We start from the raw sequence: 20,698 nt of genomic DNA, 5'->3' as shown, positions 1-20,698 counted from the left end.
GTCATTACAAATTTCATGGCTGCTTGAAAGAAAATTTCATTTTCTAGTTTTTTTGTTAACTGCATTAGCTACTACAGAAGTGAACCTGTGCAAGGGTTAATTTGGCTTAAAATTTTGGGGTGATTGCTGGTGTCAACAAAAGAGTTTACTAAGTGGCGGAAAGATATGATATTCTCTTGACGACTCATCTACGGTAATCCCTCGAATGCATTAAAGGAATGTTCAGATGCCCGTGCTGAATCAATATTCGACACTGTAAAGCACGGTTCGTACTATCTTGTCAACTACGGAGTTAAAAAGTCTGATGTTATTTTGAAAACCATTTAGTACAGTTATCATAACAATTTCGCCTGCGACAAGTCAAAGCTCTCTCTAAAAGGCACCTTTTCTGTGACTCGCTGCTCAGGTGGCATTAGATCTGCAAATCGCAGCCGAGTTGCACGCAGTCGGGACAGTGCAACGAACGCCTTAATCTCTCTAAACAATAACATCCCCTATCATCCCTACACAGACGATAGTATACCGCCGCTCAAGCTACAACGCTAAAGCTCTGGGGGCCCGTGTGAGAGAGACTGCCGTACACTCTGCGAAACTCAACATGTTTTATATTTTGCACCAGGTCAGGAGCACGCATATTTAACAGCAAAAAAAATAATGTCGACAATGCAAGCGTTTTTCGCGGAAACCCACACTGAGATTCAGAAATTAAAGTTTCTATAATAGGCGCAATCCGCATGCCAACAGACGCGAATAGAACACACAGAGCAATGCCATCAAATAGAACTATTAGCGTGTGAAACGACGCACAATGATCAGCCAATTAGGCAAGATTATCAGCTTCCTGATGATCTCGCAAGAAGTGATAAGCATGCACATTAGTTTAAGTACCACGAAATGCGCAGGACTTCACCGAAGACGGCGTGCTTTATCGGAACAAAGTCCTCAAGGGCGATGGTGTGGATCCGCTTTTTTCTTTGGCTGATGTCAATTTTTCCTCGAGAAATCGCGAACAGCACGGCGCCATTTTCACTCCGGCTTGTGCACTGAAATGCACCGCAATCGGACATAACGCAGCACTAAAAGTTAAGTTCGAATTGTTAGCGCGTAAGTGAATGGGGCTGGACAAGCAGCAGAGGCAGACGGCCTGCACATGGCGCCGACGAAAGAAGAAAACACAAGATAGCTATCCTGTCCCGCGCGTTGCCTGGGCGACGGCCGGGCGGGACAATCATCGTTCAGAAAAGCACCTAGCTGAGAGCCGGGCGAGGAGAAGGTGCGAGAGTTCGCGGCGCGGCGGCAAAGTTCACAGAAATGCGCTACTTTCAATATCAAGGGGCTTTAGTGGGCAATTTAGGGGCTTTAGTGGCCAATCTCTCGGGGTGCGGCGGGTGCAGATACGCGGCGAGCTGGGCAATCGGTGCCGTTTTAGGCGGTATTTGTGTTTTGGGCTGTCAGAGAGCACCTTAATGCGTAATGCGTGGACTTTAAGTTCTCTGCCTCCAGTTTGTGGTGGGCGCCATGCACGAACAAGTATTGCTAGAACTAGGCTTTGTGGGGTTTACATGGGGAGATAAGTACGTTCTCCCCACTCAATCGCGGCTGACATGGTTCAAAGCCGCCCGGACCCCACCCCGTGATCACGTACGCTACCGAGCGCTCGCCGACCACGGCGGGCCTTGCTCTGAGGGAACAAAGGAACGACACATTGGCTGACACAAACAGGCATTTATTGCTATAGAAACAATAACGCCAGCTAGCAACATGGTACGCTAATGAATCGAGGTCGTCCGACTGACCAGAAAGGTTCCGAGTGAATGTTCGCCCGCGCTGGGGCAAGGGATATATACTCCGAAGGCCGGACGGGACGATATACGGGAGCGCGTCTCCCCGTTGCTTCCTCGCCCCGCCGGCGAAGAGCGGAGCCGCGAGCGACACGTCCGCTCGCGCCGACGATCCCCGCCGAAGATCCCCATGCCCCCTCTCCCGCGCGCAGGCTTTGGCAGTCTCCCGCGCAGCGATGCTGGCGCTCTCTCTTACCAGTTAATGTAACTGACAAGGGCATGCGTTCATCCTCGAGGTGAGACTGCCGCTGCACGGTGCCTCGCGGGAAAGCAAACACAGGGGGCTGCAGGGCAGGTCCCCACATCCCCCCAACCTTAAATAGACCCACGCGCCTGAAAGTACATGCTATGGAGGAGTCTCCTGGTCTTCATGTCCTTGAGGCACGTCTTGCAGCGGAGGTTACGCCGACAGCGTCCACGCAGACTTCCGCGGTGTTCCGAAGGCGGCGTGAAGGACTCCGCTGGGACGACTCGCATGGACCGCGGACTACCGTGTCCGCAGGTCCGCGAATAGGAGGCCGGTGGAAAAACTGCAGGCCAGGATTCTGCAGTAGTCGCCAGGGCAGCAGCAGCCGGAGGTGACTGCTGACTGGTCTCGCCACAGCTGCCCCGGATGGATGCGGCGAACAGGATACAGGCCGCTCCGTCGCAGCAGGTGGCAGCGAGACGATGTGCACCGGACAGCAAGCCTGGCTGGCTCCACCGGATCTGGAAAATTGCCGAAACGCTCTCGGCATGCCTTTAACGTAGGTCACGGGAGGGGAAACGGCATCCGCAAGGGCCTCGTGGCACAATGCCTAACTCGCTAGCAAAACGTGTCGGCGGCTGTGCAAACGCAAAGTTGGAGTGAACAAATCCCTTTCTTGAGTTGAACGAGACTGCTCAGTTCATGCGAGGTTACAAGAAAATGGGCGGGCAGCGAAGTGCACCCCTCTCAACAACACGGTCCGGTGGTCGTGTCTCTTCTGACGTGGTGCAGGCAGCTCCGAAAAGCCTCAGGCCTAACTACGACTCCGACAACGACCGTTAATGCAACAAAGACTCGAAACGGGTTATGTGCGCGCAGCCGCGAGGAGCCATCAGCTTTGTGGTGTGGTCCTACCCCGCTCACTGCACAAAGCAGCTTCTGAGTGGTCGGCGCCCACCGTATCGGACGGTGTCGGAGCGCCCGGTGCCGACCAGCAATACCAGCGAGCTAGTAGCGGCACCCGTGGCCCCAGGCCACCCGGCTCCCGGAGCCGCGACTCCCAGAGTCGAGAAAGAGACAGTAGAGAAAATATATACAGAAACTCGGACCACCCACGCGGCTTCCGTACTCACTCGCTTCGGGCTCGGCAACTCCGCGGGCGCTAGGCCTCGCGCTCCCTCGATGCGGACCAAGTGATTCTCGCGAAGAAACTCCAGGGAAAAAATTTGCTGATTATGTCGAAATGTTCAAACATGCGGCAACGCAATACACCTCGCACTCAAGAAAGCATGCCGCAGGTCCTAGCGATCAAAATTCACTCTAGGCCTAGCACTTGTCAAGTCCGGACAAAGAGCGTTCCTCGAACCGAACCGACAGTCGTCCAATGTTCCAAGAGCAGGCCCCACATGGGCTGCCAAATTTGGGGGTTGACTTGGGGAGATAAGTATGTTCTCCCCACTCAATCGCGGCTGACACGGTTCAAAGCCGCCCGGACCCCACCCCGTGATCGGGTACGCTACCGAGCGCTCGCCGACCACGGCGGGCCTTGCTCTGAGGGAACAAAGGAACGACACATTGGCTGACACGAACAGGGATTCATTGTTATAGAAACAATAACGCCAGCTAGCAACAAGGTACGCTAATGAATCGAGGTCGTCTGACTCACCAGCAAGGTTCCGAGCGAATGTTCGCCCGCGCTAGGGCAAGGGATATATACTCCGAAGGCCGGACGGGACGATATACGGAAGCGCGTCTCCCCGTTGTTTCCTCCCTCGCCCCGCCGGCGAAGAGCGGATCCGCGCGCGACACGTCCGCTCGCGCCGTCGATACCCGCCGAAGAGCCCGATGCCCCCTTTCCCGCGCGCGGGCTTTGGCAGTCTCCCGCGCAGCGATGCTGGCGCCCTCCATTGCCAGTTAATGTAACTGACAAGGGAATGCGTTCATCCTTGAGGTGAGACTGCCGCTGCACGGTGCCTCGTGGGAAAGCAAACACAGGGGGCTGCAGGGCGGGTCGCCACAGCTTTTAAGGCGATAGCCTTTAATGGCTCATACTTGCGGTGACCGTACGCCCCTTGCATCGCCGCCTAGGTCACGTGGCGCCACGCTCGCGCCAGCTGCTCTTCTCCTCTGTCGTGAAATGAATTCAAGCGCGGCAAATTAAAATCAGTGCAATAAGTCGCAAACGGATTTCACCTCCCCGCAGTTAAGAGATATCTAAGTGTCTCCAACGAACATTTATGTTGCGGTTTGGTACCTCCCGTGGTGATCGTTGCGCAAGCTACCGTGGTGGCGTGTTCTGAGCCCATCGGCGGTCGTCACGGGCTATGTACCTGGTGGCTGTGATGTGTTCGTTGTGGTTGTTGCGGCATACTTACGAAGCTCAGCCAGGTCCAAAAGCCAACTCGCCGCGATTATGGGCAATGCGTACTTTGTACCGAACTGCAGTTAGGGCAAGCCGACTTGCGTTGATCGAATGCCGCTTTTTAAAAGCTACTTTGGTGTGTGCTTACCTGGACCTGGTTGGTTTGGTTTGATGGTGTTTAGCCTCCCAAAGCGACTTACGCTATGAAGACACCATAGGGGAAAAGGCTGCGAATAATTTCGACCTCTTGGGGTTCTTTAACGTGCACTGATATCTCACGGTACAAGGGTCTCTAGAATTTCGCTTCCATCGAAACGGCCAGGATTGAACCAGAACCAGCGTCTTTCGGGTCAGCAGCCGAGCACCATAACCACTGAGCCACCGCGGCGGCTCTGCCTGGACCTCTGGCGCAGGGTAATCCTCAGAGCAGATAGGCTATTGCAACCGGAAGACCATGCCTGTTATGTAGTCACTAGTAGGGCATTGAGTGGATGCGTGTTTCTCAGAAGTCTATGCAGTGATCATTAGAACCGCTGCCCCGGTCTGGCCTTTTGGCTACCCGAAAATTGCTCATCAAGCTGAGACTAAATGTGTTTTCTGCCTAATCTTGTGAATACACGAAATCACATTATCCCAGCAAGGGTGTTTGTTGTGCCTAATTTGTTTGTTGCATATAACAGCTGTTCAGGCCGCAGTGCATTAATAAATGAGAATTGTACTGTTTTCCTTCACGAAGCTTTATGAACCATATGAGGGAAACCGCGCTTAAAGGTTCCGGATTAATTCAGACCACCTGGGATTCTTCAATGTGCGCAGCAATCGCACAGCACACGGACGCCTTTTGCGTTTCGAGGTCGCCGCCGCCGGTATTGCACCCGTGTTCTATGGTACAGCAGCCGAGCTAGCGCTCTGGTCACTGAGCTATCATGGGTTAAGAAGTATGGAGGTCACGATGTCAGAAACAATTGGTGCTACTGACGGTGGTCGGCACTTTCCGTTGTCTATGTGCATCACTGTTGACCTTCCGAAGAACCTCCTACAAGGCTGAAAACACGCCTGCAACGTTTAAAACAAATACGCAGGTGCATAATTTGCGCACGACTTTGGAAATATCAGTGAAGCATTTAGTGGCAGAGTATTATTAAGGGCAACATAACGACTACAGCATGTGAACTGTAATTCTTCGGTATTGACATCCGTCAAGTCCAGTTAATAGCCTCAAGTATTTTATCTTTTCGCGTGCATGCCTGTCTAGCTTTCCTTGAGATCGTCAGCCGCTCGGCATCGGCAGTGTCGGCATAAAAGATGAGCTCGGCGGGAGGAACGTCGGGGGTGTTTTCGCAAATCATTTTCGCGACACTTAGCTAAAAGTGCACTTCACAAACCACTAAAACGCCACAAACGTCGCCACTGAAGCGTCGCATTGTTGGTTTCCGCTCGCGCGAAAAGTGTCGGAATTTAGCTGCCGCGCGCGAGAGTGTGGGTCCAATTCTCGGCTTCGGAGGAAGTATATGTGATGCGGGCGAAATGCAAAAAAACCTTGAGATTTCTGTGCATATCAGAAACCCAATGCCTGTCACATATATTAAGGAGCCTAAATTAAATTTTAAAGGAAAAAGGTGTGAAGGAGACGACGCGAATTAACCGAAGGATAAAGAACAAGGAAGAAGAAGCATTCTTTGAGGTGGAGAGAGCTGATTGGTGGAGAAGAGAAGAAGACGACGACAAGGCTTACGTGGACTAACACCGAGGCTATAAAAGGGCGAGTGAGAGTGAGGCACAGGGGGGAACAGCAGAGAAGCGGAGGCTCCGGCGGGTCAGGGACACATCGGCTGGAAGAGAGCGACGCCGGCTACTGTGCTCCGGTGAGCTCGCGTTCTACGACTTCGCAACGTGTGCTCCTGCCGTGCCTGAGCCCGTTCCGGGGAGTCAACAGAGGACACTACCACCTGCTACGGCCAGGGGTGTCTCCAGCGCTGTTGCCACCTATCCGGGTGGTGCCACCAACGCCAACAACACCGGCATCACCTCCACGGGCGCTTGGACCGGGAGCTTGTACGACGCAGCCAGCGACGCCGCCAGCGACGCCAGTCCAAGCTCGTCGGACGCTGCCAGCAGCGCCAGCCCAAGCACGCCGAACGCCGCCTCGACGCCGGATACTGGACCCATACAACGCCGCAGCCGCATCGAACCAACCGTGAGCACGAACGGCGACCACGAATAGTAGAACGCTAGTAGTAGACGCTGGTAGCTGTGTGCCCGGGTCGTGAGTATTTATAGTCTTTGTGTGCTTTGTTAGTTTTGTGTTCTAGTGTGTGCGTCACGTAGGGTGTATTAAATGTGCGTTTGTGTGGGTACACCCGTCGCCTAGTCCATTCTTTCGGTCCGAGTGACCTCCGGAGAGATCCGTGACAAAGATAAGTGGCGAGCCGGTGCCAGGATTCATTTCCTTTTTTCTTTTTGCTTTGTCTCGGATTTTTCCGATCTCTCGACGGCAGAAAGGATGGATTTGGCAAGAACGTTAGAACTGGCGCTCAAGCTAGGGTTAAGCAAGGAAGAGGCGATGCATCTCTATGAGGAGGAGGGAAAGAGGCAGAGAGAGGAAAGGGCGCAACCACGCGCAGACGCTCGCGCGGCAGAAGAACGAGAAGAGAAAAGAGCTCGTGATGCACAAGAGCGCGAGACGAAAAGAGCTCGCGAGGCAGAAGAGCGAGAAGCAAGAAGAGCCCGCGAGGCAGAAGCACAGGAGAAAAGAAGGATAGAACGGGAGAAGGAGTTTATTTCGTGGAGACAGGCGCATATCGCAGGAGGATATGAGGAGATCACGGACAACGATCAGCGTTCCTTAGCGGGTACAGAATCTCCTAGACCGGCCAGAGTTTGTCCAAGAAAGCTGATGGCTCATTTCGATGACAAGAGAGATGATTTGGATGCATATCTGCAACGATTCGAGCGGATAGCTTTGGGGCAAGGCTGGGAGCGCAGTGAATGGGCCACGGCATTGAGCATGTGTTTAGTCGGAGAAGCGCAGAATGTGTTTAGAAGGATGCCTGCTGCTGATTCCATGGACTACGAGAAAGTCAAAAAGGCACTCCTCCAAAGATTTAGGCTTACGGCAGAGGGTTTTTGCGAGAGATTTCGCACCGCGAATCCTGAGGATTCGGAAACCGCTAAGCAGTTTTCCTGCAGGCTATCCAACTATTTTGATAGGTGGCTTGATATGTCAAGCACAGAAAAGAGTTTTGAAGGTGAGCGTGACAAGCTGGTCACAGAGCAATTTTTACAGTGCTGCAGCTCAAAGCTAGCGCTATTCCTGAAAGAAAGAAAGTTGTGTTCAATGGAAGAGTTCGCCGACACTGCCGACCAATTCCTCGAGGCTCAAGGGCTAAGAAATTTGAGTAAGACAAAGAAGGAAACGCAAAAAATCCTAGAGAATGATGCGGCAAAACCAAGAGCTTATGGCGGTGCATTTAAAGGGACACTGAGGAGAACCCTATCAAAATTTTTTTGTTAGCAATATCTGATAGTTCGGCATTTCATGGCTTTGTTGACGCTTGTCCGGGAGCGAAAGATGCATTTATTTCAAAGAAATTTGGATTCTAAGGTGAAAATGTTTTTCCCGCCGCTCTGATTCAAACTCGAGAAGTCTTATGACGACACAGAGAACTCTTATGACGACACAGAACGGACTGACGTAAAACGTGACGTAAACGGAGACTCCGTGATTTCTGGCGGCTAGCGGTGCAGTCTAGCAGCTGCCGAAATGAAAGCTACCGGCGCCGCACGTTGAAGGCATCTATCGGGGGTCGCCACCGTCGCTTCGTGTACGTTTGCACCGGCGTCTTGCAGCGTTACGATGGATTCCGTTCCCGAACCCGACGACTTGGTTTTCGCAAAAACTCTGGCCTGCATTTCAGCGACCTCAGCCCCACAGAGCTTGCGATGCTTTTGAGGGAGCACGGTTAGGTTAGGCGCCGGCGGGTGGTTTCCGCCTTCCTCAGAGAGCAGCCGTTGCAAACTAAATATCATAACCCCAGTGCGGGGAGTCGCAAGGGGCCAGGACAAGGTCGGCGCCTTGCGCCCATCGGAGGCTGGCCGGGGTCTTGGGGCCAACGGATTGTGATTCCTTGAACAGCGCGGTTGCACGACGCAGCAGGCGGCATCGAGGTCTCCCACGGTTGCAAGGGCCAAGTTATTCATTCATTTTTTGCCACAAAAAACAAATGGGTGCTCGAGGGCGGTCGCGTTTATAGTCGCGCGGCTTGAAATCAAAGCCGGCGCACGACGCTTCAACGGCTTTCGCTATATCCAACGGGTACAATGGATCTGGCTCTCTCGCCAACTTGCATGTACCTTCAGATATGTACTGTGAATGGATTAAAATAGCCGAGATCGAAAAGAACAGCTCCGCCCAACTGCCGCCGCTATTGAATATAACACGCACTTTGCCGCGGAGTTAAATCAGTCTGGCCGGGCCGGCGGCGGCTAGCGCACTCGGCGCGAAATAGATACATGCTCCAATCTCCCCGCCAGTGCGGTCAGAGTGCGCCGAAGCCGCCGAACGCGTCGGCGGTCAAGCGCAGTTAGAGTATAGAGGGTCTCGCTTTGACCGACGTAAGTTCGCCGTGCAGCGCGTGCGCGCGCGCGCCTCGCCGCAGTATAAACGCGCCTTTAACAGAGGCTGGGCTTAACCGCTAACCAACGTATTCGGCGACGGCATCCATGGGAGCCACTGAAACCCCCCGCCCACTCACTGAATAAAAGGAAAGAAGTCCGGTGCCGAGGTTCGGAATCGAACCAGGGCCTTCGGCGTTTGAGGCGGAAGCGCTACCGCTCCGCCACGACGGCTCAAGTTGCAGTCGTCAATAAAGGCGCATCTAGCGAATGCACTCTTCTGAATCAGAAATCTCCGCGCTTTCGCAAGGTATATCCTGGCCTAACAGAGCTAGGCCATCAGCAATTTTTCTTAACTGCCTTGTACCTTGTCTCCCGTCCCTAATAAACGATTTCTGTTAAGTAGTTTGAAGTTGACTGGCACAGCCGGGAATGTTTCGCCGGGCAAGGGTGCGAATACACAAGTGCTGCCTTGTACGATCACCGACCATCGTGCCATCATAGCTTTTCATCGACCGTGGCGATCATCTAACAAGCCTCTACAGGCTCCGTCAAAGGTTAACTAGCACTTGTCGAGGCACTTCCTCTGCTGCTCGGCGCTTGTAAATCGAAGCGCGTCCAAAACAAAACCACGGGGCACGCAAAGCTCATAGACGCGAAGCGCCATAACAACTCGAAACTCTCCTGACCGCCTGCGGCGCCGCCAAGCATCCGTTTTCTTTGCTTCCAACATTCAGGTTGTCTTTTGCCTGCCTTCCTTGTGTGATAAAAGTGCACTATTGATTTTAAAACAAAACTTACTTCAATATTGATCTGCGCAACCTACCTTTGTCAGCCACAGAGATTCGGGAACCCAAGGAGGATGAAAAATTCCTTCAAGGTGGCGTCTCTTGTCCTAAGGCGTCACCACGCTTGTACTTGCGAGATTGGCCTGTGGTGGCGATACCTGTATTTTGGTTCCTGCTATTTTCTACCTTACAAGAGCTTTGTTTTCAGTATTAGCGGCGTTTTTGTTATCAGGAGCTGGTATTCTAGCGATACAAGCCAACTTCAATTTCTCCTAAGTGTCCCTTTAAGGTGCCAGTAAGGTGTTTTCTCTGCGGCAAGGTGGGACACCGTGCAGCTGACTGTCTAACTAGTAGCGCTGCCCAAAAAACACAGGTTGTGTGTCAAGGTTGTAAGAGGAGGGGTCATACTCTGGATGAGTGCCGATACAGAACGCAGGACCGAGCTGCATGCGTTGTCGACTCTAGGGTAGAACTTGTCACGCCACCCGAAGTTCCACAGCTGAAAGGAGAGCAAACTCCGCTGGAAAATGAGGCCGTGAGTGGAACACCCAAGTCGAAAGCAGCAGTGCCAGTGGTGGTTGGGCAAATAGGGGACCGTCCTACACTGGTGCTTAGAGACAGCGGAGCCAACACAGTTTTGGTTCGGAGAAGCCTGGTGAAGGACGAGGATCTTACAGGGGAAGCGTCGGTCGTCACTCTTGTAGATAGAATAGTGAGGTACCTTCCTGAAGCAAGGATTCTAGTGTCCACGCCATATTATACTGGGCAGGTACTGGCAAAATGCGTAGACCAACCCATCTACGATCTCATCTTGGGAAATATTACGGGTGCAAGAAGTGTCGAAGACCCCGATCCCGAGTGGAGGATGCTCGACGGTGAAGAACATCCAAAGGAGGAAAGGCCTGCGACAGCTCAGACGGGTGCAGTCAGTTTCTCGTCGGCAGTGGAGACAAGAGCTCAAGCGACAGCCCGAGCAACACAGCGTCCGCTCTCTACTCCTGTTACAATGTGCCTGAGCGTAACACCGGGCGAAAATGCAATTAGACAAAAAGAAGACCCGAGCTTGAAGTCCTGCTTCGAAAGAGTCGGGGAAAAGGTGAAAAGAAAGAAGAGTCGGACGTCATTCGAGTATCAATTGGTAAATGGTCTTCTGCATAGGGAATGCATATTTAGTTCAGGAAGGCGGGTCCAAGAGCTGGTGTTACCGAAAGATATGCGAGAGACCGTGCTACGCTCAAGACATGACGCCATTATGGCCGGACACCAGGGTGTTCAAAAAACGGTGTCTAGGATCACCGAGGAGTTCTTTTGGCCGGGTGTTCAGAGTGACGTTAAGCGCTTTGTTCGTTCATGTGACGTGTGCCAGCGCACAGTTCTGAAAGGAAGAGTTGCTCCCGTACCTGTGGGCAAGATGACAGCCACTGACCTACCATTTCAATGAATGGCTATTGACATTGTGGGAGTGGGATAAGGTAGTAATAAACCCCAATTTTTTAATGAAGACAGAAGATAGCGTTGGTGCGGACTTCATGAGTAGAGCCAACTGAACAGCTCTAGGTATCTCTGGCATGTATCTTGTTGTTGTGTTAATGTATCTCTGGGATTTATCTTGTTGTTGTAGTTGCTGTTGTTGGTGTTATGTGATTATACAAGAGACTGTGTTGTGGACACGAACATGTTTATCACGGACTCTGTGCGGACAGCGGCAGTGGTGTGTTAGTGTTCTGGAAACGCAATTTGGTGTGCTGTGTTAGTGGTGTGGGTTTGGTATGTGCTGGACCTCTGCGGTATGGTGTGTGCTGGGTTCAGAATCGCCACAGAAGATAGTCGGTTGGCTGGATGGCTTGGAGATGAGGGTGACGTGAGCAGTTTTTCATGGAAAACTCGGACCGAAAGAATGGACTAGGCGACGGGTGTACCCACACAAACGCACATTTAATACACCCAACGTTACGCACACACTAGAACACAAAACTAACAAAACTAACACAACACAAAAACTATAAATACACACGACCCGGGCACACAGGTACCAGCGTCTACGACTAGCGTTCTACTATTCGTGGTCGGCGTTCGTGCTCACGGTTGGTTCGGTGCGGCTGCGGCGTTGTATGGATCCAGTATCCGGCGTCGAGGCGGCGTGCTTGGACTGGCGTCGCTGGCGGCGTCGCTGGCTGCGTCGTACAAGCTCCCGCTCCAAGCGCCCGTGGAGGTGATGCCGGTGTTGTTGGCGTTGGGGGCACCACCCGGATGGGTGGCAACAGCGCTGGAGATACCCTTGGCCGTAGCAGGTGGTAGCGTCCTCTGTTGACTCCCCGGAACGGGCTCAGGCACGGCAGGTAGTCCACGATGCTAAGTCGTAGAACGCGAGCTCACCGGAGCAGTAGCCGGAGTTGCTCTCTTCCAGCCGATGTGCCCCTGACCCGCCGGAGCCTCCGCTTTTCTGCTGTTCCCCCTTGTTCCTCGCTCTCACTCGCCCTTTTATAGCCTCGGTGTTAGTCCACGTAAGCCTTGTCGTCGTCTTCTCTTCTCCACCAATCATCTCTCTCCGCCTCACCGAATGCTTCTCCACCAATCATCTCTCTCCACCTCAACGAATGCTTCTTCTTCCTCTTCTTTATTCTTCGGTTAATTCGCGTCTTCACACCTTTTGCCTTTAATATTTAATTTAGGCTCCTTAATATATGTGACAATTCCACACTTTAAAAAGCGCACGTACACTCCGCGGCACCGAACGATCCCGCAGTACCTGCATAAGGGCCGCTGTAGACAAGCCTCCGGTGCGTAGCGCCATTTTTCCGCGTTCAAGAGACGCACAAGTATTGGTGAGCAATACCTGGTCGCGCCGCCTTGCGCAGTGTCGGCACCTAAATATATTCTTACACTGTGCTGACACAGATATATCTTAACTATATTTTGTGCTAAGTATATTCTTACATTCTCAACAATCACTGCAAAAATGGGCCGTTTTCTGTGATTCTAAAGCTGCCCTACAATATCTTCAATCTGCCTTGAGCCATAGCGACCAGGAGCAACTTGTAGCGGAGGTACGGCATCTGCACCACCAGGAAATAGAATAGGGTCACAAAATTATCTTCCAGTGGGTACCAGGTCACAGTGACATTGTTGGCAACGCCTTAGCTGACGATGCGGCCCGATCGGCTCACGATGCAACCAACGTTGTCCGCATACCACTAACAGCTGACGCAGCGAGGCAGCTTCAACTGCTCGCCTGAAACGTGTCTATACAGTCGCGGTCTACCCCGGGAGGCTGGGCACCCTGCTCGCACCACTACTACCCCTTGCTTCAAAGTCAAATACCATTTGGCCTCCCCCGCTGTGATACTACGCTGCTGTGCCGCTTGTGGCTGGGAGCGGCGTTCACAAACGCCTAGTCCCACTTATCGCAATGCCAGACTCTCCAGCCTGTGAGGAGTGCGGATGCAATGAAACGATCAGCACCTATTCCGTGACTGCCCTCGTTTTGAGCGAGAGCGTGCCTTCCTGGCTGCTACACTCCGCCGCTTGGGCTCTCGTCCTCTTACAGAAACCAAGATTCTGGGACCTTGGACAAAACCTTCATCACAAAGGACAGCGGTGAAGGCGCTCCTGAAGCTCTTAAAGGACTCGAAGTTGAGTTCCCGACGGTCAACTTCATACTTTAAGTGTGCGCCGTCTATCCCCTTGTCATAGCGGTCGATGGACAGTGAAAAACTCATTTCGTTGCCGCTCTTTCTTCCCTTTTCTTTCCCCGTATTCCCCTCCCCACGTGTAGGGTAGCGTACTGGGCATCGCCTGGTTAACCTCCCTGCCTTTCCGTTCTTATGTTTCGCTCCCTCTCGCTACACTGCGCTCGGAACAACCTGGATCGCACAAGTCCCCCCTGTTACAGAACCTGCCATCGCAGGGCAGTGGCGCATCGCTTAACCGCTGCACCACTGCGCCAGGATGGGTATGATGACTCCGAGGGATCTATGTAAAGTTGAGAATGACCTCATGCAGGCGGTCGGCGCATATCCGAATGCAACCTGATGCGGCAGCTGATGGGTGAGGTGGGCACAGGCAGTGGTAGGGTGGCGGCTGCCTTCACGAAGTTAGCGCGCAAATCAGGATTGCGGCGGCATCGTGGCGAGCCAAGCAGAGGTAGAATTGCCAGCTTCATGGCATCGCATTATATCACGCCACAGCGAGCGGCGACTGCGTTCACAAAGTGAGGGGCCTGGTTTGTGCCTTCTCAAAAGCAGTCTCATGTCCAATATTCTTGTTCAAAAATGTAGAAAATTGTAAAACTGTAAGACATTGTTGTATAAATTTTGGAGGTAATGGGTACTGGGTAATGGTCCATTATTCTGGTATGTAGCAAAATCTTTCTTATAGTGTTAAGATCGATAGCTTCAAACAGATAAGACTGCCATAAAAAAGCAATGGGGTGCGGTTTTGACAATAGCAAAAACATAAATAGAAAAAAATGCAAGTCTGCCGTCGGGTGATCTGCGGATATATTGAATGTTAAAGTGAAATATTCAATTACATAACATTGATTCATAACATACATACATTAATAACATTGATAACATTGATACATACATAACATTGCTAAACGGTTGTACGCTTAAAAATGCTTTGTCCAGAATTTTTGGTATACGTAAGTGAATTGGCCGACTTTTATTGCTTTGGTTTTAAGACCACCGCTACATCGAAAGACTGGCGGGTAATTCCCCCCCTCATTTCTTCTTTTCTTTTTTAAAGTGACACTAGAAACTATACGATCAGCTACATTGGTCTATTATACCTTTACAGAAGTCTCTCAGTGTTTGCTGTGGTCAAAAGAAGTGCAAATGAAGATGAACATTCTCTTCTTCAGTTTCAGCCCTTCGTAACATGGCGATAAATTGTTCTTGGAATGTATTGGCATTCGCCACTCTAGCCAAATCAGAGTGTACCGCGACAGGACGCAGTTTGAGAGATAAGAAACGTGCAGTGCTCATTGCTGGGCATATTCAGGGAAATACAGACGGACACAGACTAAATGACGCTCGTTCCGTCCTCTCACTTCATCTGTGTCCGTGTATTGAGCTCCTGTATTCTCCAAAAAATACATGGCCGGGAAGAGAGTTAACAAAAGCGGCTAAAGACGGCACGTAACTCAACCGCTGTACTTGTGACACAGTGAGCGCCATAGTGGTTATCACTTCTGGCCCCACCTAATGTATTCCATACTTTGTCTTACACTTCACTGACGCTGAACGGGTGCTACGACGTAAGCGGCTGAGTTCTCAAAACTCTTCTCGCGTAAAGCGTTGCGTAGGTGGCAGGCAGTAAAGCTATCGCACATGGGGCTGTTATGAGTTTCGATTAATTAAGATGCGTTCTTAACTCTATGTCCTTTATGTATAGATTTTCGAAGTGACAAGCCTATGCGGCTATGGACTATTCTTACGTTCCGCAAGCTTAATTTTAAAGGAATATAATTTTCTGACACAAAGGCATTCGTGGTGTTCAAGGCGCCCAACTCCAGAACGGTTGCTCTTGGTTCTCTGTGGAGCAGTTGAAAAAAAATTCAACCTTTGGACACACTCATTTGTAGACATCCTGATACGGACAACAATAACAAGCGAACGCTATCACTATTGGACGCTGGAAGAATTGAAAAACCGGCAACGCCAGCCGTGAGAATGTACAATATTTGAACAAGGGAATTGTAGCCGTGACACGTGGTTTCATGACTTTTGCGTTACTTCTATAGGCTAGCACTATTCTTGATGAATCATGCATGCACATGATATGCACCGCCATCTTGCGATGAATGCCGCTGCTCGGCCGTTCACTCGTCCACGCTGCTCTTCATCAGATTAAAATGGTCAAATAGACCACAGACAATAACAAATAAAACAAATTCTCTAGAATATAAAAAAACAATGCCTTTGGTTTAGTTTATGGGGTTAAACGTCCCAAAGCAACTATGGCTATGAGGGACGCCGTAGTGAAGGGCTCCGGAATTTTCGATGATTGTTGGTTGCGGTAGTGCGTTACACTTCAGACTTTGCTGCAATGTGAGACAAAGCATTTGTTCAAGACTTCCCACTAAGAATTACGCTCAGGATGTCTTTCTGTATTCACTCCGCTTCTCTCCGCTCGGCGGGGACGGGCGGGACGTCCTGTTTTCATTGGCGCTAGCTGGCGCGTCGTTCCTCCGATCTAGTCTATGCTTACCCGAGTTACTCCGGGGCTTCACACAAGATTCTTGGTAGGGTTTCACCCCGTTAAGTAGTGGCTTCTCACTGAAAATCTCAGCTGCGCGGACGATGTCGTTAAGTCAGTTTCAGGGCGACAGAAAGCTGGCTAGATTCCTTTCACAGTAGAGCGCTTTAACGTAGAGGGCGCATGCGGCGATCCTGACCCCACCCGTGTAAGTGCTCTTTGAAGGAAAAATTACCGACTGACACGGAGCTTCAGGGGAGACCTATTACTCTCTTAACGAAGCCGCTCAAGCTGGACGGTTTTCTAGATGCACAATCCACCACCTTTTCGTCTTGTACATTTCATCAGATGGATTCTTGCGTATACACAGCTAATTATACATTCATTTTTCGCCTCTTGCCGTAAATTCCTTTCCTTTTGCCACGGGCAGTAAACCAAAACTGGGAACATCTCTTCATAAACAACATTAACATTTTTTTTGTCTTGCATATATGCAGATGTCCCAGAGAAAATAAGCAGCATAACAAGGTTAACCCATCTACGTTCAGAAGGTTTGTGCGCAGTCACTGCTTCACGGGATCAAACCCAGCCAAGTATCTTGTTGCTCGCATGGCCTTGAGGGTGCCCACACAAAATAAATATTGCCGCGTGTGGGATTCGTACCCACGCCGATGAGGACAAATCAGCTTCGCTGGCCACAGTATGAAACAATTATAATACCGCCGCAGCCGATAACGCCTCGTGCTAAATCGCAACACACTCTCGCGCTGTGCATTGCCCATCGTCGTCTTCATCAACATTCATCAGCGGCGCGAAGACAACAGATCAGCTTGACCTTATCACAGGTTACCCTGACTCTAATGTCGTCGCCGGACGTGCATACGACCCAGCAAAGCAAAACCATGAACCGATCAGGCTAAACACGCGCTTTCGCGCGTCTACTCGGTTTGCTTGTGTGAAAACCATACTTATTTCATTTGGTCCTCAACACATTTGAACCGGTTCAATTCGGTCCAATGCGGCCCGAACCTGAATCGAATCTGAAAAAAAAATCCTCTTGGACACCCTGGTTTAGGTGCTGCTTCCAAAGTATTTTCAAGAAAATTTGTTAGCGTTCATTGCCTCAGGTTTTGATGAATGGGGTTGACATTTCGATAAGGTCTTGGGTGATATAGACATCGAGGTTATCAACTACAGTGTCAACATCTCTTTGAATAAATGGTGTGTCATTAGTTATGCTCTGTACTAACACAGGTGTGGGCGGTGTATAAAGTTTGTTATATGGGCCGTGGGGAGCGGGTGATTATCTGCGATATAATCTTGTTATACCAGACTGCATTTGCGAAGCGATCGAATAGTTTTTGAGACGTTTCTTGGACTAACTGCGCAGCTTTATGAGTGTCGTATTCTTTCTACTTGGAAGGTATAGTAATATTTCCGTAATTTTGCTGCCTGCTATTTTATATAGCAGTGTAAATGCGTTTAATTTCTAAATCCCCCCGCAAAATATTTGACCATATATATTTACAGTCTTCGTGATGCTGACTTGGCAACTCTTGTGTATATAAAGTATTATAGCGTGTTTTAATTTGACCGTCTTTTTCTGTGCGCACGAAATGGTTTCCACTCTGTTTCCAGTTCTGTTTTCCACAACATCTTGTAGGTGTTGGGGCTGTTGCTTATGGGTTTAGAGCATTTCTATCGTATTAATGTGATTGTACCCCTGCGGTGGCCTTGTGGCCTGTGCACGCGCCTCGCATGCAAGAGGGGCGGGATTCGAACCTCATTGCCACCGAACACCCACCAGTGATACAAAGGGAACAAGGTTTCCCCAGGCCTCGTTCGCGGCTTATATACGGTGAAATGCTTGGTAAATGGGTCTTTCACGTTACTATGAGTAGCAGAAAATACCTCGTGCCGTGGCGCGCTCTTTGGCCACAGATGCCCTTGCGTTTATCAAAGTTCATCATCATCATTATTGTTGTGATTTTATTGTGGAAATGTTGTATGGCGTGCTCTGAGCGTGTGATTGTGTTTATTGGTGTTTGGGATGTATCGATGAGCCAACAACCTATTCCTGAGCTCTGATAATTTTTCGGATACCGCTTTGTGTGCGCCTTTTGTTGCTTATGTACGCACTGGAATATGCTGTGATCGAAGGCTTCACTTCTGTAGACAGGATATCCTCATGGAGAGGGAGGGCAGTAGCGCAGCTTTCACAGTAAAGCTTTCCACGCCCGACGGGAGAATTTATGGAGCTTTTTGACTATGCAATCAATCCAATCGACAACAGGGATGATGTTTTCTTTTCCGCGAAACCAAAAAGCTTGTTTCGAAGGATGAATTGAATTCAGACCAAAAGTGATTTGACAAGCAGGATATCTTCCTCCGGAGCAGAATTCGACAGCTGCTCCGGATCGCTAATCTGAATGTGCCAGAATGTTCAGAAAAGGCAAGACACGCTTAGAAACCCGATTTAGCGGTAATAAATGCGCCCTAACCTGACAATAAAGGTACTAAATAAGCGAGAGAGAAAAATTGATTTGAGGCAGAGATAACTAACCTTGCGAGGGCTACGTGATGTACTATGCACTTCAATAACGGAAGCCCGTTAGGAGAAATGCTGGTCATATGTACTGTCATAAAGCGAGAGACGGAGCTTAGTCCGTACTAACTTCATGCAAAACCGAGAGCTTTCCCTGAAACTGCAGGGAATTTCAAACTGAAGTGTCCGAAATGATCCTGGCTGCTTTTTTTGACAAACAGTGCGCTAACTCTGGCTCCTCTCCTTGATAATGAAAACATTAAGTACAGTTCAGTCGCTTCAGAGTTCTCCTGAAAAAAGTTGCCTTTATAACTTTGACAAGATTGTGGTATGCTCTGATTTTCGTGATCATCAAGCATTTTTAAATTAAATAAGATAATAAGATAGCGAAGAGTTCGTGAAGTCAAGTCTATGTAGGCTTAATATTCCAGCAGTAGGCTTCTCAGCTTGTTTTGCCACGCTGTCATATTGAGCACGTATGTACATCTAGCATTAGCATCACTCTAAATGTTTCAAGTGCTAGAATCATCGGCCCCACCGCAGCTGCGCTACGTTACCTTAACTGTGGCTGCTCCTCACTTCCAAACTTTCTATTGCACCCTTGCCGCAGACGCCGCACTTTGCCGCCCAAGAACTGTGAGAGCCCCACCTACATCGATCTGCACCCGAAAATAAAAAATAGGTATACTGTGTGAGGTATAAGTGCTTCCTCCTGCTGCAACTGGTGGAGAAAAAAAGTATATATTCTAGAGAGAGAGAGAGAGAGAGAAAGACAAACGGAAAGGCAGGGAGGTTAACTAGGCGCCGCCCGGTATGCTACCCTACTCGTGGGAAGGGGAACGGAGAGAGAGAGATAGAAAGGAGAGAGAGCAAAGGGAGATCACTTTTCCCCATGTCCGTTGGCCATTACTTGCTGGGTACACAGGACACACACTGATAGATCATAACCTTGCACTCAGTCCTGAGTCCCTTAAGAACTTGAAAAGTGCCTTAAAAGTTGTCCTCTCCGATGAAGGCTTACTCCAAGGACCCAGAATCTTGGCGTTAGTAAGGGGCCGAGGATCTAAACGCTGGAGTGTTGCAGCCGGGAGTGCACGCTCACGCTGAAACCGAGGGCAGTTACAAAGAAGGTGTTTTATTGTCTCGTCGCACCCAGAGATCTCACACGGAGGAGAGTCTGCCATTGCGATTAAGTGGAAGTAGCAATTGTAAACGTCACTCCCAGCCACAGACGACACAACAGCGTAGCATCGCATGCAGCGGGAAAGGCCGGACGGATGACTGGGTTGAAGCAAATGGTCAAGGCGGTGCAGACAGCATGCGGAGTTTCCAGGAGAAGACCATGACGCTAAAAGCTAATTTCGGCCAAGCATTCGCAGATGCCTTGCTGCGTCGGCTCTTGTCAACGGTATCTGGACAATGCTGGCACTGCTGTGAGCTTATCGAGCTGCAGCGTCAGCTGCGTCGTTTCTGACAATGCCACAGTGTTCCGGTATCCACTGGAAGACGATCTCATGACCCTCTTAATGCGCCTGGTGTTGAAGATGTCTTAATTCAGCTAAGAGTTGGTCGTGATTGCCATAGCATAATGCAGAATTAAGACATTGTAAGACTGCTTTTGAGTCGCAGAATACAGCCCATTTTCAGATACGGAATTGCGAATGAAAGTGATGCAACCCTGCGATATAAGGACACCATGATTGCTGCAGGCCATACTGTTGAAATCATTAACTCTGGAATCTTTGTTAACCCCATAAAACTATGGCTGGGCGCATCACCAGATGCAATTGCCTTTGACCCCTGTGAGCCCTTCCCGTGGGGTACCGTGCAAATGAAGTGCCCCTATTCTCTGAAGGATTGTACAAAAGAAGACCTTCTGTCTCAAGACTTTTTCGTCGAGTTTGACAAGAACTGCCTGCCAACACTCAAGAAGGACAATGAACACTATATGCAGGCGCTCGGCCTGATGGCTGTTACCCAGACGCAGTGCGCAGACTTTGCAGTGTTCGGGCCGCACTTCCTCAATGTCCAGAGGTTGCGTTTCTGTGAAGAAGAATGGAACAACATGGAAGCCGTATTGAACAGCTTCTATTTCAACACACTGTTGCCTTTTATGGTGAAGCAGCTCAAGGACTGAATTAAACGAAGGGCTTGATTCAG

This window comes from Amblyomma americanum, chromosome 1 (assembly GCF_052857255.1).
Source record: "Amblyomma americanum isolate KBUSLIRL-KWMA chromosome 1, ASM5285725v1, whole genome shotgun sequence".
Lineage (NCBI taxonomy): Eukaryota > Metazoa > Arthropoda > Arachnida > Ixodida > Ixodidae > Amblyomma > Amblyomma americanum.
This window is presented reverse-complemented; position numbering follows the sequence as displayed.